Below are 25,250 nucleotides of genomic sequence, written 5' to 3' on the forward strand. Positions count from 1 at the left end.
AATGACAATAGTTTAGATAAACTTCAGACAGGAGTAAGCAGCAAATAAGTTTCATATAGAAGTGGGGGTGGAGTGGGGATGGATGATTCAATACTGAGCAAGAAAGGAGTTTTAGGAGAAAGAACCCAAGAATTTTAATACCGTGGGGTTACTGTCTTACTGATCATCTCCTAATTGGCTTCTTAGATTTTAGTCTCTTTCTTATTCAATCTATTCCTAAAATGTTTCCATCCCTTTACCCAATTTTCTTACATTATTGTAATTTTATTTTTTTTAGTATCCAAACTCTTCTTTTAGAGCTTGATTCTTCTATAATCTACAATTTAAAGATGGACCTTCCTGATAAACAAAGGGTGTTGCTACCTCATTATACTTATGACTCCTATCCCTCTTCTTGACTCTATTACTGCAACAGATTCTGAACTGAGTCATCTGCCTCCAGACCAATAGTCTTGCCTCCATTTCTAAATTCTTCACTAATTTCACCAGATTAAACTCTCTAAAGCAAAGCTAAAACCCTGTCAATCTTTTTTTTTTTTTTTTAATGTTTAATGTTTATTTATTTTAAGGGAGAGAGAGAAAGAGAGAGAGACAGAGTACCAGCTGGGGAAAGGAAGAGAGACACAAACACAGAATCTGAAGAAGGCTCCAGGCTCCAAGCTGTCAGCATAGAGCTCAACGCAGGGCTCAAACTCACAAACCTTGACCATGACCTGAGCCGAAGTTGGATGCTTAACCAACTGAGCCACCCAGACGCCCTTGTCAATCCTGTTTTTCCACAATGCTCCTAAGACTTCCCATTTCCTATAAAAGATGAGGCAGAGGTTGGTGAAGAAAGCCCCATTTCTGACTCCTTAGCTTGGGCTCAAAGACTTCCACTGTCTTTAATCTACCTTTTCAGACTCATCTTCAGTGTGCAAATCCATAATGCAGAAGTAGATTGCAAACTGCAAAAATCTTTACAACTGGGAGTAGTTCCATTTTTAGAACAAGTCTATGAAATTATCATTATTTAGTATGTTTTGGCTACCCTAAGCCTTTAGTCAAGCTACTAACATAATAGAAAAAAAGAGATTTGGATCTTCTACCTCCAGAGCCCACACCGCATCCCCCTTCAGATTGTCCTTCAGATTGCAAGATTAGCCACTGTTGGAATGTTTTATTTTCCCTTCTCTGAATGCAGACTTGTGTCTATTTCTGTTCAGAAGAGAATCATTGTCTGTCCCTCTATTTGCATATATTTATTATCTACCAAGACCTTGATCAAATGCTAAATCTCTCTGTTACTTTCACTTAGAAATGCCCTCTCTCTTTTCTGTGTAAGTTATTGTTGTGTTTTACTTATAGCATTTTCTATACTGCAATTTTTTAAATTACTCCTGTTCTAACTATTTCTCTCATTCATTTGTAAGCTTTTCCTGGGCCAGAGCCATATTTTGGTTCATCTTCACAGACACTTTCTCTGGCTCTATGCACTATTCATGCTAAATGTGAAATAAAGGAGGATGCGAGTTTCCTCCACACACCCCGCCTTTTTTTCTGGAAAGGTTGTGAAGTGGTAGACTAAGAGCGCAGGCCCATCATAGGTCATGAAGGTCATGTAAACATAGTTTAAGATTCTGACCTAGCCCTTGCTGCTACCCTAAAACAATTCTATTATCTGGTGGTAGCTACATAATTGCAGATATATTAGGTCAGGATTGGCCAGCTTTAGACATTGGCTTTGTATTTTAAAACCTAAGAATTGCAAAGCATCCAGATATCACTTTTCCCAGACACGTTTAGGGCAAGTAGATTCATTTAGTATAAAATAACTTTTCTTAGAATTAAGATGGTTTCTCCTTAAATCTATTATTATCATTTGTCTTGATCTCCACTACCACAGAGAACCTGGCTGATATTCCTGTCCCCAAAGCAATGGACTCTCTGTTGATAAAGTACTTTTTTGTCTACTGCAGGCATTTTGGAAATAGCTCTTGGATCAAACGAAATGAGTTCCAGTATAAATAAAGAACCTAGGACATTGCAGACGGCACTCGGCAAGATATTGGTGTGACAGCTAGAAAGATGCAGTGTGACCCTCTGCAATTGAACTTTTGTGTTGAGTGCAGGGACTAATAAGATGAGTTCCATCATGGAACTTGCATGTTCAATGAAATCTGTATTAAACCTAAATATAAGCTCTGTTGCTTTAGTGAAGTTTCAAAAAAAAAAAAGATAAAAGACAAGCTATAATTAGATTGGTAGTTTGAGTCACATTTAAGTCTCAAAATAACTGTTAAATATGTACTTTCTATTCTAATCGAGGTGAGAAGTGAAAGAATATTCACTTTATGTCTGTTGCCTTGCTGTGAACATTATTTCAAATAAACTGAAACATGACTTTATTTATTTTAAAACCTCCAGCTCATTTTATAGTTTGATTCATTTTCTAACACTTTCAAAACTGTAGTTCATTAAATTACACTTGTTTCATATAAGCCGTCCCAAATACCTACTGTTAACCTGTAAAGATTGGAGGTACAAGGATTTATTTTCAATACATTCTACTTCCCTCATTCAGATCAATGCAGACAGCCTCCTAAAGAGCTATCATGTTTCACTATCATAGAGAAAGCTCTGGATTCTGGTAAGTTAGGTAGAGAGGAAGAGAATAACCTCAAGCGGCGCTCTATCTACAGCATGAACAGTTAACCAGGGGCCCCGGGATCAGTGGTAGCTTCTAACAGTATGACCTTTTCTTTTTTTATATACAATTATTTAAAATGTTTATTTTTGAGAGACAGAGCATGAGCAGGGGAGGAGCAAAGATAGGGAGACACAGACTCTGAAGCAGGCTCCAGGCTCTGAGCTGTCTGCACAGAGCCCAGCATGGGGCTCAAACTCATGAAATATGTGATCATAACTGATTGGTATGGAGATTCTGGCTTTGGTTCACAAGGGACCCATAATGCAGCTCCACTGGCATCAACAAAAGAGCTGGAACAACAACTCCAAATATTTTATATCTTTATTTACTGTGGAAGTCAGCCTTTTGTACTGTCAAACATTGGCCCAAGTTTTACCCTCTTGAACTATTCAGAAAATATAGAATCCTGGTTTCACATGGCAGATCTTCAAATAATTGAAGGAAGTTATCATTGCCCTGCAGGGAAGGGGGATATCTTTCAGATTCAACATCATCACACTTGGACATGAAATGACAGGCACATTCCTCACATGGCATATTTCCAGATGTCTCACTACCCTGGTCACTTTCTTTTAGATGCACTCCAATTTATCAATGTCTCCTTTTAGGATATACTGAACATTCTATGACATTTCTGAGGCTTTCAGGAGAATGGGACACTCTGAGAATAACAGTAAATTTCTCTGGTTTGTGAAAAATAATGAGGCTTAAGATAAATAAAATTTCTACTTCTCAAAAATGTACAGGGAAAGAACCAACCATAAGAATATTAATGGATCAATAATTCAACACTAAGCTTAGTGGTGTTATGGAGTCGTTTCTGAGAGCACAGGCTATGGCTTATAACCACAGGCAACACCTGAATCCACTGCCTCCAAAATATTGACCTCTCTGTGAGAGAGGAAAAAGATGTCAGTCAGATAAAGGACCTGAGTCATGACCTTACCCTTACCCAGTAACCTGAGTAAACTTGGATAAGTCACCAACCGCTGTGCTTATCAGTTACTTCATTATTGTGATGATGGTTTTATGTGTCAATGTGACTAGACATGATGTGCCCAGATATTTGGCTAAATACTATTTCTGGGTGTGTCTGTGAGGGTATTTCTGGTGAAATTAGCATTTGAAGTAGTAAAGCAGTTTGCTCTCCCCAGTATGAATGGATATCACCCAATCTATTGAAGGCCTGAATAGAACGAAAAGTTGGAGGAAGGAAGAATTCAATACTTCCTGCCTAATTGCTTGAGACAGACTGTCATTGATCTTTTCCTGCCTGCGGTGTTCCTGGTTCTTAGGTTTTCTGGAGCTGAACCAAATCATACCACTGGCTTACATTGGGCTCCAGCTTGCAGAAAGCAGTTCTTGGTACATCTAGCCTCCACAATTGGGTGAACCAATACCTTATAATAAATCTCTTCATATACATGTACTATTCTTATATATAAGTATTATATGTTATCTATAATATATATTTTAAGTGTTTTTTTTTTTTTTGAGAGAAAGAGTGCACCCACATGCAGGGGAGGGATAGAGAGAGAGGGAGAGAACGAATCCCAAGCAGGTTCCATACTGTCAGCACAGAGCCTGATGTGGGTGTTGGAATCCATGAATCATGAGATCAAGACCTGAGACAAAATCAGGAGTTTTGATGGGTGACTCAGTTCGGTGACTGGGTCACCCAGGTGCCCCTATGATAATATTATATATATTAAATAAATATTTATTATTTATCATATATATATTAAATATCGCCTATTGGTTCTGTTTCTCTAAAGAATCCTAATACAATCATTAAATGAAAGTTTTGCCTAGCTGATCTCTAAGATCACATGTAAACTATATTTAACCTAATAAGAGATTTCAATGTTTCAAAACTTCTTGTTGGTCAGGAATCCTATCTTTGATTTTAATATAAGCCCAGATTTAAATAATTTTTTATCTTCAATAAAATATGAGAAGATGCTTCACCAGCTCCCACAGTCTTCCTGTTCCCTTCATTTGTTTTCTTACTCAGAAACTTACTTTTGTGCATTCTGTGATCACAGCACAGTGCTTGGCTGTATGGATGATACAAAAATATATACATAATGGCAGCTCTTTCCCTTGAAGTACTTATAGTCTAATTAGGCAGACAACATGCTACACTTCAACGTAAAATATGAGTGTAAAAATATGATTTTCAGATAATGATGGCAATACAATATAATGGAATTCACAGGTAGAAAAGATCAGCATGGCCTAACAAGATGGAAAGTACTTGTGAAGCAGATGGAAGGAGACAGGGCAGCTGATGAAGTAGGATTCTGATAGTTGGGAGAAGGGAGTATTTACATGCTTGCCAGAGTGATCAAGCATTTGGATAAAGAGTCCTCTGTTGTTCTGGAAACCATACAGTGGCCACATACAACAGGCCTGAAACATGTAATCACTGGATGAGAATCCAAACATAAACACAGGATTTTAGCAGCCCCTCATACACACAATGTCCAACTCTGCTCATGCTAAAACAGTATTGCAAGCAACCAGGAGGTTTTACAACCCCTCAGGGCCTGGGCAGCATTGTAAGTACACATATTAGGGAACTTGAGAACAGGAGGGGACTTGGTATCTACTTCTGAGGTCTGACATATATTCAGAGATCTATATTTGAAAAAATAAATAAACTTGCACTCAACTAGCACTGGAGGGAATGACTCTAAAAGTTCTGCTAGTGCCAAATCATTGTTCTTGGGACCTCAGCTAATGGGTATGGCCCAGGTTTCATAGCTTTAATTATGGGGACAAGTGACACAGCTCTTAATGACTAACTTTTGTGGCAGGAACAAAGGCCTGAGCCTTCAGAATCATTTCCAGTGTGTCCGGAAAGACATAAATGTAAGAGGACTGACAAGGGCTGAGGATATTCTTCTGATATCTGAGTAAGAATCCCGCAGAACTGAACTGTTGGGTACCGCTGCTAACCTCTTCCAGTAATCTATCTGAGGGGAGCTCTGGATGCTGATGAACTCAATCATTTTCTTGAAGAAAACAGACCCAGTGGTGACCAATAAAAGATTTTGTGCACTCTTTTCTTACATTCAAGTGAAGTAAATGTAGACCCATAATCAGAACCAGAGTGTCTGGCAATTGGTGTGCCCCAAATTGCTGATGCAAAGTAATAGTGCTCAGTATTTACTGAGTAATTGAGTCTGATAAAAACTAGAGTTGTTTCATGTCACTTGGAGAAAAGATACGTTTATTACAATCAAAAGATTATCCCTGGAAATTTCCTCTGGCTCCTTCTCCTCCTTAAAGGAAAATACATATACATATGTTGGCATGAATGTGTCTGTTCATATTTGCACATGTGCATGTATTGCTTTCTGTTGCTTACATTTCTGTTTTCATGCACACAAAAGATTTTCTCCTTATATTCAGGAGTGCACTGGTGATAACAGGCCTCCAACCAAACACTCTTTTAATATCATAAAAACATCTTCAGCTTATTCTCCTTTAACTCATGAAATACAATCCCAAGTTCCAAGGAACAAAACACTATATAGAATTTAAAAAGAAAGAATAATATAAAATCATAGTCTGTGGGCAGGAGAAAGAATCTATAGTCATTCCCCGAGGAGTTGGAATATAGAGCTAGAATCCCTTTTGTAAAACTTTAGTATACTCCTAGTAAAATATTGATTTAGTTGAGACAAATGGAGAAATCATCAACAACCTCAGTGTCAGGCAGGGAAGGAAGGGGTACTTCCAGAGGAATGTGACATCAAATCAGTGTAACAGGAAGGTATAGGGTGAAAAATGTCATCAATATATATAGTAAATGACAGAAATAAGAAGCCAGGTTCTTCTTTGTCTGGAAGAAAGCCCCAAGTTAAAATTGCTCACCAATCTAACAGACAGTAGTTTGGAGACAGACACTGGTCCCTTCGGTGGAGTAACTGGTTTAGTGTCATCCTCTGTGTTTTTCCTCTAACAGGCTCTCTCCTAAGAGTTCATACAACGTTGGCATCTATGATAAAAACCCTGTTGAAATGTATCTCACCCCATTGCAATTGAGGGTACACATTATAGAAAAAGTTCATGTTTCCCATGTTTACTTATCAGGTATTTCTAGAATGCAAGTAACATGGTCCAACATTGAATCAATCCTATTTGAACAAGGCTGATACCACTTTAGAAACCACTAAATAGGGTTTGGGTTATATGCATGATAATTCTTACACTGAAACTTTTAAGGAAATTTGTCTAAAAATATTTGAAAGCCAGGGGCACCTGGGAGACTCAGTCAGTTAAGCGTCTGACTCTTGACTTCAGCTCAGGTCATGATCTCACCGTCTGTGATATCAAACCATGCATCCAGCTCTGTGATAATGGCACAGAGCCTGCTTGTGATTCTCTCTCTCTCCCTCTCTCTCTCTGTCTGTCCTTGACTTGTGCTCTCTTTCACTCTCAAAGTAAATGAATAAACATTTATTTAAAAAAATTGAAAGCCAAAAGTATGAGAGCTAATTCAATATAATCAATCCTACCATGAAACATCCTCTGCTTCTTCTCAATTCACTTAAAATGTGTGGGAAATATCAAATTGCCCAGTGGAAAACTGAGTAAAGTGTACACAAATATCCATAATAGGCCCACAAGAAAGACTAATATAAGCAGCAGCATAAATCTTCATCTTTTCTGCACTGTGACAACTCTTGAAATGTAGTTAGCTGCATTCAGACTTGGCCCTAATTTGTTGCTGATGTGGCATAAATGTTAAATACTGCTGCTGCAGCCATTAACTCGAACTCCTTAATTAAAGAGGGAAATTATGGAATATTTTTTCAGCTTAAGTTACCAAGGTGTTCACAGTCAATACAGGTTAGCTATTTGATGAGACTTTTCAGCTGTTTATATGACCCACAGCATATAGATTACAAAACATAACAACATAGAAAAGGAATTAACTGTTATTCCTACTTAAAAGGCTCTGAAGTATACTCAAACGCATGCTCTGATACTTATGCTCTTAAGTATGGCCCTTCAGACATCTATTTTGCATATATGTACATTTTCTCTCTCACCAATACAAATGATAGTCATTTCACTAGGATGTAACTTGCTTCCACCACTCCCAATGGGATGGTTTGGAGCAATGAAAAGCTACATGAGACATAACGATGGGAATCACAGGTAATAAATTATCAGTAGGGATTCTTTAAAATTTTTTAATGTTTTTTTAATTTATTTCTGAGAGAGACAGAGGCAGTATGAGCAGGGGAGGGTCAGAGAGAGAGGGAGATACAGAATCTGAAGCAGTCCCCAGGCTCTGAGCTAGCTGTCAGCACAGAGCCCATTACAAGGTTCGAACCCACTAACCGTGAGATCATGACCTGAGCTGAAGTCAGATGCTTAACGAACTGAGCCACCCAGGTACCCCTATCAGTAGAGATTCTTAACCTTGTTGGGTTTTTTTTAATTTGACAAATATTTGGGAGTGTTTCTAGAACCTAGAAAAGACATCAGGAAGAGAACTGAAAGATAACGCAATGATACCTAGGATTTCTGTTCAAAGGCTATGGTAAAAGAACTGTCCCTTTCAATGTCTTCATGTTCAAGGTCCATGTGAAGATAGGGAACCCCTGAGTTAAATTTGCTATAAGTAGGCCATTTTCATAAACTAAACATATAAGTAAAGGATATTTTAAAATCTTAGTTTAAGAAATGGACTATGAACAAAAATTTAGAATTATTTTAAGCATATATTTTATTCCTTACTCTGCCTTAAGTCTTCTTTTGATGGCACTTCTCACAATATTGGGCTAGGTGGGCAAATAATGACACCCACAATGGCAGCTTCTGTTTCTTTATTATCCTAATTGCACTCTTTAGTTTCCCAGAAACTTGGGTTTCAAGTACTCTAGGTCAATATACATAAATGGGCAAACTTACTAAATACTTTAGCAAAGGGACACTCCCCTAATGAACTAAAACTGATCACTTACTAATTGAGTCATATTGTAAACTTACTCAACTCCTTAGAAAGAACATCCAAAGTGGTATATCCTAAGATAGTTAAGGCAGCACAATACAGTATAGTGGTTAAAATATTAGCTCCAGACCTTGGGTTAAGATTTTAGCGCCACTAAAAGAGGGCTTTGTCCCATTTTGATCTCAATCTTTATAGCTGAGTTCTTCTTTCCAGCTTGTCTCTTGGCTCAGGCTGAAGACCCTGAGGGCAAGGCATCACCTAAAGGGAAGTGAAACTACCCCCTCAAGCAATATGGACTGCACTGAGCCAGCAAGACCCCACCGCAGCCTGTGACTGACTCCAAGGCAATGACTGATTTGACCTTCACTGCCCACCTGTACAAACTCATCCACTTTTGCCTGACATTTTCCTTATATGAACCTGGAAGCATTTTCAGTACTTTTGGGACAGTCTTTGAGATGCTAGTCCATTGTCTTCCTATGGCTGGCCCCACTGAAATAAATTCCTTCCTTGTTTCCCCACCACTCATTTCTCTGCCTTTGGATTTTATCAGCAGCACGTGGCAGAACCTGGTCTGAGATCACTGGAGCCAGGTGCTCTTGCACCCCTGCACAGCAGCTACACCACTATTAACTGGTTATTTATGGTACAAGTATTTGATTTATCTAAGCCAACATTTCCTCACCTGCAAAGTGTTGCAAAACCACTTCAGACAGTTGTGAGAATCAAAGGAGGTGTTACGTACAATGAGTAACCTATAAATTTAGTTTTTACTTTTATAAATATACTTTTTTTACCCTCCTACATTGTTGGTCGGAATGTAAACTGGTGCAGCCCCTCTGGAAAACAGTGTGGAGGTTTCTCAAAAAAATAACAATAGAACTCCTCTATGACCCAGTAATAGCACTGCTAGGAATTTACCCAAGGGATACAGGAGTACTGATGCATAGGGGCACATGGACCCCAATGTTCATAGCAGCACTCTCAACAATAGCCAAAACATGGAAAGAGCCTAAGTGTCCATCAACTGACGAATGGATCAAGAAGATGTGGTTTATCTATACGATGGAATACTACATGGCAATGAGAAACAATGAAATCTGGCCTGTGTAGCAACATGGATAGAACTTGAGGGTGTTATGCTGAGTGAAATAAGTCAGACAGGGAAGGACAGATACCATATGCTTCCACTTATAGGAGGATTAGGAGAAACTTAATGGAGGACTATAGGGGAGGAGAAGGGAAAAAATAGTTGGGGGAGGGAGGGAGGCAAACCATGGAAGACTCTTGAATACTGAGAACAAACTGAGGGCTGATGGGGCTGGGGGAGTGGGGAAGGGTGGTGATGGGCATGAAGGAGGGCACTTGTTGGGATGAGCACTGGGTGTTAAATGGAATCCAACTTGACAATAAACTATGAAAGAAAAAAATAAACAGTAAAATCACCAACAAAAAAATTAAAAAATAAAAATGCTTTTTTATTAGTAGCACCCAGGTATAAAACCTAGGCATCTCTCATTGCCTAAATCTAAATATTTCTCTAAAAAGAACTGATCAGGGGTAACCTTCCACATGGTGATCCTAGTTATATCAAATTATAGCCACACATTAAATTAATAATACTGAGTTAATAATTCTATTTGCTGTCATTAAATTGTCTCCTGATAAATCAGTGCTGATACAAATTGTTCTATATATGTTTGACCAATTAACACATGCCATATATTTTACCTCGTGTTCTGCAATTGAAAAACTGTTCGAAAATAAGTGATTTTGCTTCTGAAGGGGAGCAAAATATACCACTCAAAAATATTCTTCTCTGGCATATGGATTATTTTGGATTGATTATTATTGAGAGATAGCAGACACAGGAGAAATTCTGAAAACTGAGTAGAAGTTATCATTTTGTAAGAGACATTAACATTTATAAGGGAAACCACCATTTGCATGAGTGTCTCCCTCTCCAAGCCAGGAAGAGGAGGATCACACCAAATCTCTAGAAACTGTAAAAAATGGAAAAGGCAAGAATTTAAATCTGTATAACAACCACACCTTTGTTTACTGGATTTTGTCTGAATACTTGCAGTAACTGTCTGATCCTCTCTCTCTACACACACACACACACACACACACACACACACACACACACACACCATCTTCTTTTGTCTTTAGCTGGACATGATATTTAAGGTGATGGTGTAACCCATTTCTGGGAGTTACTCAGTTTTCATGGGTATTTCTTATGTATACAAAGGATATACATTTTATTAAATTTCTGTTTTTCTTCTTCCAATCTGTCTTTTATTATGAGGAAGGAAGGAGCAGGGGGATTTCTCAGCAAAGAATATAGAAGGGTAGAGGGAAAGCTAGGTTTCCTTTCCTTCCCTACATTTTCATTTGTTTAGCCAGTGCTTATTGAGACCTAGCCTTTGAGGAAGCCAGAATGCAAAGACATTGAAGAAATCACCCCTGTCCTAAAAAAAAGCTTATATTCTAAAGATGTGTGTATAGTAGAAAAGAGAAGTTCTCACTCTAATTGCTCACCCTCCACTGCCAGCTTTTAGAATATTGATTGGGCAATATTTATGACCATAATGGTCATATGGTCATAATGACTATGACCATCATGTTTTAAGGTATCATATTTGAAGGGCAAGTAGCTTTCTTCTATAATTCCTTCTTCCTTTTAATATTGTGGTTAAGTTGACTAAGGGCCTGCTCTTTGAAGGAAGGCCTGACTTTGGTCTATCTGTTATTATATTTTGCTTAAATTTTTATACTTAAAAAATAGTTTCTTCTTTTAAGTACATTGTTAGTTGGTAAGCCTTAGGTTTAAGGAGGAAGAGGTCTCATGCATGTAAGAAAGCAAGCTTGGTATTCCAACTGGCAAATCAATATTTAGAGAGACAGATGTGGTTCTTTCCTCAAAGGTTAAGAAATGAATATGCATTTCAATAAATAAAAATCATCAGCAAATAAAAAATAATTTACATTTATATACTTTTTCAAACATTCAACTTGGTTTTAATAGAGATTTTAGTTTTCCCATATATATTTCAATAACTTATAGAAAGTTTAAGTAAATTAGATGATATTAGTAATAAGAACTGCTAACATCTAAAGGGTTCTTGAGCAAACATAATGGACTCTTGTGGAGCAGAAATGCTTGTAGGTATTAAAGAGTGACTTCCAGCTTAGACTGACTATGCCCCTGGGCATCAGTAAGTGTGTTTTACATATGAAACAAACAATTTGACTATTCTGATGAATATTTTAAGGGTCTACTGAATCATGTGCTATGTATGTTTCTCTTGTGCCTGTACCCAAAATTGATAATAAAGTGAAATATTTTTTCTATTTACTTCTGTTCTGTGTTCAGCTCTTTGAAAAATCTCAAGAAGAAAAAGGATAATTTACCATTAGGCTTGGATTAACCAAATCCTTCCCACACCCCTAATATCTACAAATAAGACAAGATAATGAATGAAAGTAAAATCAATGAGCAAGAAAGTACTGAATTTATTTGTGTCATCAAAGCAGTCAGCAAAGGTCCAGAGTGGCACACGTGTATGTTATGTGCTGCTTTCAGTCCCATCCCAGTAAGATAGTTAAGATTCCACATAGTGAGCAGACCCAAGGGAACAAGTAATACTTACAGCCCACTATAACCTGATGGGAAGACAAGCTTATATTGCAAGAATTTAACAAAAGAAAACAACACTCAGACTTAGAGTGATTGAGTAAATGGTTCCAAGATGCAGTCCATCAGCTGTTTCTTATGGGTGGTACAAAAATCAGTTCAAGGGTTTGTTAAAAAGCAAATTTTCCAGTCTCTACTCCAAAAGAGTCCAAGGTGTAAAAACTCTTAATGTGCATTCTAAAAGCTCCCCAGGTAAATCTGATTAGAATTAGGCTTCTGAGCAACTGGGTTAAGCAATTTGCCCAAAGCATATCCAGAGAGTGATGAGGCCAGAACCACAAGCCACTTTTCTCACCTCTCCTTTAATCATAAGAGATTACCTAAAGGTAATCTGGAATTAATTCAGTCTATTTATATATAAGACAATAGATACACACAAAATATATTCTTGGACTAAGTGAAGAATTCTTTTTTAAAATAATAATTTATTGTCAAGCTAACATACACTGTAGTCTTGGAGTCAAGAGTAGATTCCCATGATTCATCAGTTACATACAACATCTAGTACTCATACCAACAAGTGCCCTCCTCAATGCCCATGACCCATTTTCCACACACTCCCAATCCCCCACCCTTATTAATCCTCAGTTTGATCTCTGTATTTAAGAGTCTCTTATGGGTTGCCTTCCTCTCAGTTTTAATTTATATTTTTCCCTCCCCCATGATCTTCTGTTAACTTTCTCAAATTCCACACATGAATGGAAACATGTGATATCTGTCTTCCTCTGACTGACTTATTTCACTTAGCATATCCTCTAGTTCCATCCATGCTGTTGCAAATTGAAAGATTTCATTCTTTTTCATCACTGAGTAGTATTCTAGTGTGTGTGTGTGTGTGTGTGTGTGTGTGTGTGTGTATACACATACCACATTTTCTTTATCCATTCATCAGTTCATGCACTATTGGGCTTTTCTATAATTTGCCTATTGTTGATAGAACTGCTCTAAACATTGGGGTTCATGTGCCCCTATGAATCAGCACTCCTATATCCTTCAGATAAATACCTAATGTGCTATTGCTGAGTCATAGGTAATTCTGTTTTTAATCTTTTGAGGAACCTCCACACTGTTTTCCAGAGTGGCTGCACCACTTTGCATTCCTAACAGTGCAAGAGAGTTCCCCTTTCTTCACATACTCGCCATCATCTGTTGTTTCCAGAGTTGTTAATTTTAGCCACTGACTGGTATGAGGTGGTATCTCAATGTGGTTTTGATTTGTATTTCCCTAATGATGAGCAATGTTGAGCATCTTTTCATGTGTCTGTTAGCCATCTGGATGTCTTCTTTGGAAAAGTGTCTCATGTCTTCTGCCCATTTCTTCACTGGATTATTTGTTTTTCAGATGTTGAGTTTGGTAAGTTCTTTATAAATTTTTGATGCTAACCCTTTATCTGATATGTCATCTGCAAATATCTTCTCCCATTCTGTTGGGTGCCTTTTAGTTTTATTGTTTCTTTGCAGTGCAGAAGCTTTTTATCTTGATGAGGTCTCAATAGTTCCTTTTTGCTTTTCCCTTGCCTTTGGAGATATGTCAAGTAAGAAGTTGCTGAAGCCAAGGTCAAAGAGGTTGTTGACTGTTTTCTCCTCTAAGATTTTGATGGTTTCCTATCTCAGATTTAGGTCTTTCATCTATTTTGAATTTATTTTTGTGTATGGTGTAAGAGAGTGGCCCAGTTTCATTATTCTGTATGTTTTATCCAGTTCTCCCAGTGCATTTCCTAAAGAGACTGTCCCCATCCCACCCCCTCCGCGACTGGATACTCCATCCTGCTCTGTTGCAAATTAGTTGGTCATACATTTGTGGGTCCATTTCTGTGTTTTCTATTCTATTCCATTGGTCTATGTGTCTGTTTTTGTGTCAATACCATACTATCTTCATGATTACAACTTCATAGTACAAGCTAAAGTCCGGGATTGTGATGACTCCAGTTTTGGTTTTTTTTTTTCTCAACATTACTTTGGCTGTTTGTAGTCTTTTGGGGTTCCATACAAATTTCAGGATTGTTTGTTCTAGCTCTGAAAAGAAAGCTGTTGCTACTTAGATTGGGATTGCATTTAATGTGTAGATTGCTTTGGGTCACATTGACATTTTAACAATATTTGTTCTTCCAATCCAGGAGCATGAAATATTTTTTCCATTCTTTGTGTCTCCTTCAATTTCTTTCATAAGCTCTCTATAGTTTTCAGCATACAGATCTTTTACCTCTTTGGTTAGGTTTATTCCTAGATATCTAATGGTTCTTGGTGCAATTGTAAATGGAATCAATTCCTTATGTCTCTTTCTGTTAGTTCATTATTGTTGTATAGAAATACAACCGATTTCTGTATGTTGATTTTATATCCTGTGACTTTACTGAATTCATGTCAGTTCTAGCAGGTTTTTGGTGGAGTTTTTAGGTTTTCCATGTAGAGTATCATGTTACCTGTGAAAAGCAAACGTTGGACTTCTTTGCCAATTTGGATCTTGCAGGGCTGGTTTAGTGGTCATGAATTCCTTTAGTTTTTATTTGTTCAGGAAAGCCTTTATTGCTCCTTCTATTCTGAATGACACCCTTGCTGGATAAAGGATTCTTGGCTGCATACTTTTCCTATTCAGCACGTTGAATATTTCCTGCCACTCCCTTCTTGCCTGCTAAGTTTCAGGTCTGTTGCTAACTTTAAGTGTCTACCCTTTTAGGTTAAGACCCGTTTATCCTGAGCTGCTTTCAGAATTCTCTCTTTGCCTTTGTATTTTGCCAGATTCACTGATATGCCATGGTGTTGACTTGTTTTTGTTGATTTTGAAGGGAGTTCTCTGTGCCTCCTGGACTTGAATGTCTGCTTCCTTCCCCAGATTAGGTAAATTCTCAACTATAATTTGTTCAAATAAACCTTTTACTCTTTCTCTCACTCTTCTTATGGAATTCCTATGATATGGATACTATTTCACTTCATTGAGTCACATAGGTCTCTAATTATCTCCTTGTGCTCTAGTAATTTCTGTTCCCTCTTTTTCTCAGTTTCAGCATTTTTCATAATTTTATCTTCTATTTCAGCTATTCTTTCCTCTGCTTCCTCCATCCTTGCTGTCACTGCATCTAGTTTATTTTGCATCTCATTTACAGCATTTTTGAACTCATTGTGACTATTTCTTAGGTCCTTGATCTCTGCAACAACAGATTCTCTGCTTACTTCTATGCTTTTTTCAAGCCCAGGTTGAAATATAGTCTTATGACTATTATTGTAAATTGCTGTTCAGATATATTGTTTATATCTGTTTAGAGCAATTCTCTGGAATTTCTTTTGAGGAAATTCTTTCTGTTTCATCATTTTGACTAGTTTTCTGTCTTTTACATGTCTTAATAGCTTGTTATGTGTTCTGTACTTGTAAGTACTACTATAGTAAAAAGGTCATACACAATCCAGGGCGTGGCATTTTAGGGAGTGTTTTTGGAGTGTGTTGTGTACACTCTGTTGTTGTCTCTTTGGCTGCTTTATCTCACTGATTGTAGTGGTGGATTGTTTAGACCTCCCAGCAGGTGGGTTTTGATTCGTTCATTGAAGTAACCCTGGAAAAAAGGAAAAAGGGAGAGGGGAGAAACCTCATCCCGTACAAGGAGAAAAATGAAAGGGGAGGACCAAAGGACCAGGAAGAGAATTGATAAAAATATAAGGCTTAATCCAGACAAAGAGAGAGGAAAATAAAGAAGGCGATACAAAGAAGGTGTAACAAAAATAGAGTTAAAAATGCCTGATTAAATAAACAACCAGAACAGAGAAAGAAAAGAAAATAAAAGAAAGAAAAAAGTTACACACAAACACACACACACACATACACACATATATATTGATCAAGATTTAAATCAGAAGCTATGAGGCTGATTCCAAAGGGGGAAGAAAAAAGAGGAGAGTAGAAAGAAAAAGAAGGGAAAAGAAAAGGAAAGAAAAGAAAAAAATTAATAATTTTAAAATTAAAAGAAAACAACCAGACTAACATTCAAAACCACAGGACAGTTGTCTGTTGGTGCCTGGAACTCGTAGCTGCACTGGTCTGGATGAGACGCTTTCAGGTTCACTCAAGTGTCAGTGTCAGTCCAGTAGATAAGCAGTTGCCAGGTACAGATGGGCAGGCTTTGGTGTAAGTGGGTCCCACCTCCACTGGGGACAGCTGTCCTTTTCCCAGAAGCCTCACTGTGTTGGTGATGGGGAGGAAAATGGCAATACCCCAATCTCTCGTCCTTGGACCAAGTGTCTCAAACCATGCTGTTCAAGCAGCCCTTGTAGAGTAGTGCAGGTGGCCAGCCTGTCTTCCACAGTCTCCTGGACTTCCTAGGCTCTCAGCTAGGATTCAAACCTCGCTGTCTTAAAGGATCCTGCTCTGCACAGACCTGGTTCTGGGGTATCGCCAGTCCGTCCAGCTGACAAAGGGCCGCTGGCTGGCACCTGCAGGATCTTTTGTCCTTGGAGGGGCAATTACCTTCTTCCCACAGTACTCGAGGGAGGGCCCTTTTGTTTCCCACTGCACCCCTGAGATCACTCCTGTGCCTAGGGGCCAGCGCTCTCACTTCCAGGTGTGCGCACACACAGCCGGCTCTGGTCTGGAGAAAGTTGCACAAGTGTGAAAACTCTGATCCTTAGCTCTAAGGCTGTTTGCAAAGTAGAAACTGGCTTTCTCCATGTTTTACATTCCCTGGTCCATGATCCAGAGAGGTTTCTTGTCTTGTCCAAACACAAAACCACACTTCCACAGTCTCTCTTTTTCTTCCTTTTGTCTCTCCACGGAAGGGGTCCCCTTCCCCATGCCTACACCGCCAATTTTATCTCCCAATCGGCATACATGCACCTCTGTCCTGCCAAGCTATCTCTTTCTACCTGTGGAGATTTTTCTGTCCCTCCACAGCCTATATTCCTGGGTTTTGCAAGTGTGCTGACCTCCACACACTTGAGGGATAAGGGAAATTCCAGCCCTGCTACTTCTCTACCATCTTTACTCTTCTCCTATTATACATTCTTTTAAATTATTTGATGGATTTAGTTTAACCATGTTTATGTATTAACTTTAAAATAAAATGAAATCTGGTCAAAACTTAAAATCAAATAAAAAATATGTGCAATTCTTAGGCAACTGTGATACATCTAAACCAGCTAGAAGAACAATAATTCATTTTTAGGGAATGATTTATTTTACTCTACTATATTCCAAAGGGCATTTAGGCAGTTTATAAAACAGGAACCTGCAGTGCAATAAAATAAATTTAAAATCTAAGGAGGGATTAGAATGATAATAATAAGGGGCACCTGGGTGGCTTAATTGGTTGAACATCTGACTTTGGCTCAGGTCATGATCACACATTTTGTGATTTCGAGCCCCACACCGGGCTTACTGCTGTCAGCACAGAGCCCACTTTGGATACTCGGTCCCCATCTGTCTTTGCCCCTCCCCCATTCATTCTCTCTCTCTCTCAAAAATAAATAAAACATTTTCATAAAAAATAACTATAATAATAAGAGAATGTGACTACTGCTATACCATGAGTTAAAATTACTTACTTTGATTGGGCATAAATTTTGGCTCTGGGTCTCCTAAAAGCTAAAAAAAGAGGGAAACTGTAGAGAAGAGGTCACTTCTTATTGTTGACAAATGAGCAAATATATCAATCACCAGGAAGATACTGATTTTTTGGTCCTAAGTCCAATGGAAAATTTCTCACGTACATCATGGTATGGGGGCTAATAAGTGTTATAGTAAATAATATCTTTGAAAAAAATTTTACATCAGTTTTAGAAGTTTCAGCCCTCTGCTATGACCTTAGTGGAAACCAGTATGGACAAGATTTTCCTACACAGAGCTGAATTCCAGATGCTATGTATGTGTCTTGCATGTGACAATGAGAACAAGTGGGATAAGGGAAAATATCTGATAAATCTACCTGAACTATCCAATCCCCCAGTTCTTATGTCTTGGGGAAAGAACTATCTATGCCAAACAAAGTATTAACAGCAACATACAGCATTAACTCATATGCTGAGAACTTGAAAGCTTTATGCTAGCCTGAAGCACATTTTTATAAAGAATCCAAAATTACTGCAAAGTCAGGGTATCATATAAATGCTGTCACAGTTGTAATGAAGGATATGCTATCAGCAATCTGGAGTTCCATAATGTAGCTTCAGGTTACAATAAAACACCATATACTCCTGTCAAGCCTAATTTTGTTGTTTTCTTTAAAAGTAAAGCTTTAAAAATAATTTGGGCCTCTTCCAAAATTCTATTAATTCCTGACAGCTGTTAATTATCCCCTCCTTTGGAGAAGATGCATGGAATGGTTTGAACTAATCATCAATGAGCAAAGAGTCTCTGAATTCCAAGAAGCACCTAGAGGGACTGTTAAATGTTGCTACCACATAGAATGTCTGGAAAGGTCCTCCACCTGACCTGGAGAAAAAAAGAAAATATATGCTAAACTTCAAAGGATTCCTAAGAGAAACCATGGTGGATAACCTCAACATTGAGTAATTATCCTAAAAATAATTGTAGCTTTCCTGGTTTTATAAATTTACATAAGTATTAACCCACTGTATTGGTTTGGCTCCAAATACTAGAAAACCCAAATAACTCATCAGAGAGGGATGATTGTGATGCTCAAATTCCTGGGCTGGTTGTGATGCTCAAACATGTATGTCTTTCATGACCCAACAATTCCCGGTCTTCCTGATCCACAGTCCTTGGTTTGTATCTTAGTCCTAAAATATCTCCAAGCAATGGTTTGCATTTTTAAATAGTCAGAAAGGGAATTATCAAAGGAAAAAAGGACAAAGTACTTCTATTTATAAGGCTTTGCCTTTTTATTATGGAAAAGAATCCCCTTGTTAGCATTTCCACCTACATTTCTTTCACCAGAATGTAACACGGACTACTTTCATTGTCAGGGGATCCAAAGAAGGAAGTATTTACAGCTGGCATATTGCTTCCAAAATGAATACTGGGGTTCTGTTAGTAAAGAAGACAAGTGAGGATGGATATTTGGCAGGCATCCAGCTAACCATACCATAGCCACCTAATGAAGATACAATAATACATTTTTGGTGATATATTGGTAAACATAGTTATCTATCCTCTACTCCCTCTCCAAGACTTCCCTAGGTATTTCAGAGTAAGAAAAGTTAGTAATACACATAGTTTATATGTGAGTTATTTGAAAAAACATTACTCAGCCAATAAATATATGACAAAAATCTAAATCCTAGAATTGTGGATTCATTGAGTATTTGATGCAGGATGTATATTAATAGATATTTAGGCTAACCTGGTCAGTGAGTGTAATACATGGGGGATATAAGAGTGTACAGGTATATGACAATGACTGAATAAAAATAATACTGATCTACGGTAGAGATTATGGCAAACATTGAGGAATACTCTAAGATCTCAGAACTAACATATTTTACTTAAAGACTTCTGGAGGTTTTTTTTTTTTTTTCATTTTTAAATCTCGGGAAAAAAACTAACCGATATGGACTTAACCTATATCAATAATGCTTGTGTGTACCTTTCACAAAAAGATTTTGGCTCTTTTAACCATATGCTGAAGAGAAGCTGCTCTCCTCCAACATTTAACAACTGTTATAACTGTCACCTTCTTTTCTAAGCAATAGATAAGAAATATGAGGGAAGGTGGAAATGCAGAGGAGAAATTGAGAATGCCATTTTGTTGCCTTGGTATGCAAGAGATATGGCCTGCTTGCTTTCTAAAGCACTGAAGTAGAATATGAAGAATCAGTAAGTAGAAAGATCTCAGTCAGTTCTACCTGAAGATTCTGAATATCATTTTCATCTTATTATTTAAATGTAGATGAGATGTACCTGATAAAGTCCTGGGTGATCATAGTTCTTGGGAAAGCCTGCCAGTTAATGATCAAGATGTTTCCCTTGGCTTTTGCTCATAAGGATAGGAAGGCAAACTTCTTCTTCCATTGCAATGAATTCAATTCAAATGTCTGGTAACAATGATCTATATTTTATTTTGACATAATGAGTTCAAATCCAGGCTTATCATTTAGCAGTTGAATGACTTTGGATAAATTACTTAACTTACTAATCCTGGTTTTCTTCAAGTATAAAGTGACAAGGATACACTTCTGAAAACTAAATGGTATAATATACATAAAAGTACCTAGCACACACACAGTACATAGCCAAATTAGATGTTGAACAAAGGGCCTTCTTTCATCCCATTCTCACGGAAGAGCCACCATGTTACAGATGGGATACTTCTACAGATGCTTTTAAAATGTCTCACTCCTACAATTTTACTTCATGAAGCTTTTCTAGATTGATCAGCGAATACTGGGTAACCTTCTTTGTCCCTACTGGATGCTACAGCTGTACAGCCCCAGAGATGACATGAAATATGCTGTCTTCTAGAAACTTCTTTTTGTTGATAGTAAATGAAAATGATCTCAAACTAGAAGGTAAATGGTGAGAGCAGAGAATTTTCTTGACACTGCTTTTTCCCTTTAAGTGGTATCCCATGTCTCCTATTCTAACCCCTCAGGAGCCATCTCCTCCTCTTCCTATCTTCTTCTTACACCACCCTTACTCTTATAGTCACAGGATGAAACCATGAATGGAGCCATCATGTGGGTGTTTTGGCTGGAAGACTATCATAGCTAGAGCTAAATTGGAGAAACAGAGTTGTGCCTCAAATAACTTGTGGATTCAAGTGAAGATGGGGGCCTCCACACCACGAAATCCCACAACCCACACATCTCATCTTATTGTACATCATGTTCTCCTTTCTATTACCTGAATGTGCTCCCTCTGTAATCACAACCTGTGTTCTTCTACAGACCCTAGACATTTGAGAAAAACCAACACCCAGACATTTAAGGAAAACCAACACCCTCAGTTTTATTAGGATCCTCAAGATTAAATATATTATCATATATTTATCTATACCATGGAATACTACATGGCAATGAGAAACAATGAAATCTGGCCATGTGTAGCAACATGGATGGACCTTGAGGGTGTTATGCTGAGCGAAATAAGTCAGGCAGAGAAGGACAAATATCATATGTTTGCACGTATAGGAGGATTAGGAGGAACTTGACGGAGGAACAAGCGGAAGAAGAAGGGCGGAAATGGTGGGGGAAAGGGAGAGAGGCAAACCATGAGAGACTCTTGAATGCTGACAAAAACTGAGGACTGATGGATGTGGGGGGGAGGGGAGGATGGGCATGGAGGAGGGCACTTTGGGGATGAGCACGGAGTGTTATGTAGAAACTAATTTGACAATAAACTATTTGTAAAAAAAAATATATATATATATATATATTATCATATCTATAAATACAAATTTTAAAACATAATTTCTGAAGAAAATAAAAATAAATGGCTACTAATATTTTTGTGTGAGCTGACTAGATGATTAGATATAAACTGAAGTCAAATTGGTTGAAAGATTGAGGCAAGCCGTTTTCTCCAAATGCGCTACAATAAAATAAGGAAATGAGTAAAACAGAAGGGTTAAGAGGAAGAAAATTCTAAGATTAATTTAATAGAATTTCCAGAGATGTATTGCAGAGGTCATGAGGTGAACATCTTTTATGTAAAATAAAATAAAATAAAATAAATAGTGCAAGGTCTTAAAAAACCTTGATCCCATGCCCAGTAAAAGAGCGTGTAAGTAATAGAGATCAAAACTAAAATATGCTCTAATATTCTATATACCAACTGAAAACATTTCTAAAGGATATATTCTAGAAAAATGAAAAATTACTCGAAAATACACAAATGTGTAAGAATCAAGCAACACTGGTGAGCAAATTTGTCATCACTATACTTGTAGGAAAATATACTTGAAGCATCATACACAAATTGTTAGCAATCAGGAAGTATTTATTTCAACTAAGGATAAAACAGGGGCAGGTGAAAGAGAAAGCATGCTGAGTTCCCTGATTTGTTTGAATGTGGATATAGATGCTAAATAATTCCAGATGTTGGTAGAAAAATAAAACTTTTCAAAGTTTAGCAAAATTTTCAGAATTGCCACCACTACAGAGTGGAAATAGGATGAATAAATTGTCAGCCCATAAAAATAGAGCAAAAAACCTCCCCATTAATCCATCAAAGCCCAGTGAAAAAGGAGAAATTCAAAGGAAGCATAGCAAGAAAAATAATTCTAAGGTATCAAACCAAAAGTAAGTCTGGAAATAGTGATCACTGTAATGTGAATGTGAATTTTTTAAGTTTAAAAGCCAAAGACTATAAACTTGGGAGAGGAAAAGCAAAGAAAAGAAACTTCAACTGTCCACCTAACGTAGCGTTTGCAAGCAGCATAACTAAGAAACACAAACCCACACCTTACATACAGTTGATATTCTTAGCTGATACTTGATAAGTTTATTTACCAAAAGTTTATAGTTAACAGCATGTTTTACAATCCATATCTTTTGTCTATTTCTCTACAGATTTAGAATGTAATGGATTTAGAATGCATGGAAATTTACAGAAGAAAAGCAAATTGCCAATAAACATACAAACTTGTGAGTAAGCATGGTGGTGCAAATAAAAATGAGATACACGTTTTCTGGTCAACTGGGAGAAACAGAAAGAGAGAATGGAAGGTGGGAAGGAAGGAAGGAAGGAAGGAAGGAAGGAAGGAAGGAAGGAAGGAAGGAAGGAAGGAAGGAAGGGAGGGAGGCAGATGGGGAAGGAAGAGAGGGAGGGAGGGAAGGAGAGAGGGAATAAGGGAGAGAGGGAAAGAAAGAGGGACAAGCTGATTATACACATCCTTAACTTTGGTTTCCAAATCTCAAGATAAGAGAAGAGAAAAAGAAAAAAAAATCATTCTTGTGGCATCTCCCATTCCTTTCCTTGTTTTTCCCTTCTTAGATTTCCATGACACCACCCTCTACTGGCTGTATCCTTCTGCATCGACCTGATCTGACAGGTTCTTGTTTAAATAACAATACTTCTTAGTAACACTTAAATAGACACTTCTTAAATAACAATACTTTCAGTATTCTACTTTTCTTCCCTCTTGCCACAGGATCTTCCCAAATGATCTCATTCACTCCTTTTGTTTCAACAACTAAAGACTCACACCCACTATTATTTCCAACCCAGATCTTCCTAATGAAATTCCAAGTTTTCCATCTAAATGTTCATTCATTAGTCTCTGAGAGGGATGCTAACTAACCTCGGTATGTCAAAAAATAAAAATTTCTCTTACAAATGGTAAATCATTTGAACTTCACAACAAACCTTTCTTAAAGGTATATGTAATGATGAATTATAAAATACCTATTTTCAGAGGGCTTAGAAGAGTATCTCACTATTGTGTGAATAGTCCAGTGATATCTGTTATTCAGCATATTTGGATTGACAAAATAAACTTTAAAATTAGAAATTAATTAAGATAACGTATAATACTCAGCTCTAGAATATTTTATAATTTTATACAGTGCAACAAGCCAATAAACGTAGCAGTAAAAACAGTCCTTGATACACAAGTATTGCTTTTTAGTGCCATAAAAATGTACTATAGGGAGAGTAGCACATTATAGTTTAAGTGAAGCTCTTCATTAGATAGTATGAGAAAATGAGGCATGAAAGGAAGATGGAAAAGCCTCCTTAATAGTTTCTGTGCAGATAATGTAGGCCAAAGACAATCAATAGCTATGCCTCATTTATTTTATGTCTGTGAGCACTTAAAGGCAAAATGTTAGTGTTTGCTATCCTGTTGGCTTTCTTTGCTCTGCATCAGTAATGAAAAAATGGATTTGCATATTAAGGCGTAATTTTTACAAATTTGACTCAAACAACAGGCTGTTATTGTTAACCAATATGGAGAGAAACACCTTCTGTATTACCTTGGGTCCATTAAAGTTACTTCCAAGCAGCTCTGATGATAAATTTTGTTAAGACTCTGAAGTGAGCCAATCAACACAGTAGTTCATAAATACTTTATAAAAATACATTAAATGTACATACCAAATTAATAATTTCATAAAATACCTATTTTAAAAGATGTCACCGTAAGTGATGAGAGCAATCCTGAAATCAACATATTGCAGAGCATGTAGATTTTAAAAAGTCTCTTGGTTTTTCTATCTGGAACACATCTTTATGTATCATGTATAATGGTTCACCCAGCATCACCTCTAGGGTGATAGCATATGGGAATACATTATATATCTATTTAAAACCAAAAGGCTTCTTTCATTATTACTCTCATATTTATGGGAACAGAACTTAGGAGAGAAAATTTTCAGTAAATTAGTCTGATTTTTTAAAAATCTGTTTTTGATAAAGAAAGTAAAACAAGTGCCATATAAAAATAGAGTAGTATTTGCCTTTATATAAGATACTTGAATGTTAGACATTGTGCTTTGAACCCAGAGATCATTCAGTATCAGTAAGGAATACATTAAGAAAGAGTTAATAAAGTTCTTCCACAAGAACACTCCTATCGGCCACTGGCCACATCTTCCTGCATGCAGAATTGTAATCACACACAGGAGGAATCACTAGGAACACTGTGATGTAGTAGAATGGGAAAAACAAAAAGGGAAAAAAACTATAATAAAAATAACAATCAGAAATATTAACCAATATGTAAGATATTAGGACAGTCAGAACAAAAGAAGGTGGCCTATAATTTTGGGGTTCTCCTGAAATTTATTACAGAGTTCTCTTACTTCTTTGGATTTCAAGCTCCAAAAGTGAAGAAATGGATAAAACTCCAAATAACAGAAAAAAACTCATCGAAGGACAGATCAATAATGCATAGAGTCCAGTAAATATTTTGATTTTAACAATTATATTTCAAAGCATGTTTTTAGGGAAAGGTTATTTTATTAATGGCTCAACTTCAAAAGCAGAAAAAAATGTTCAGAATAGTTGA

The sequence above is a fragment of the Hyaena hyaena genome, unplaced genomic scaffold (genome assembly GCF_003009895.1).
Source record: "Hyaena hyaena isolate Hyena2069 unplaced genomic scaffold, ASM300989v1 scaffold_566, whole genome shotgun sequence".
Lineage (NCBI taxonomy): Eukaryota > Metazoa > Chordata > Mammalia > Carnivora > Hyaenidae > Hyaena > Hyaena hyaena.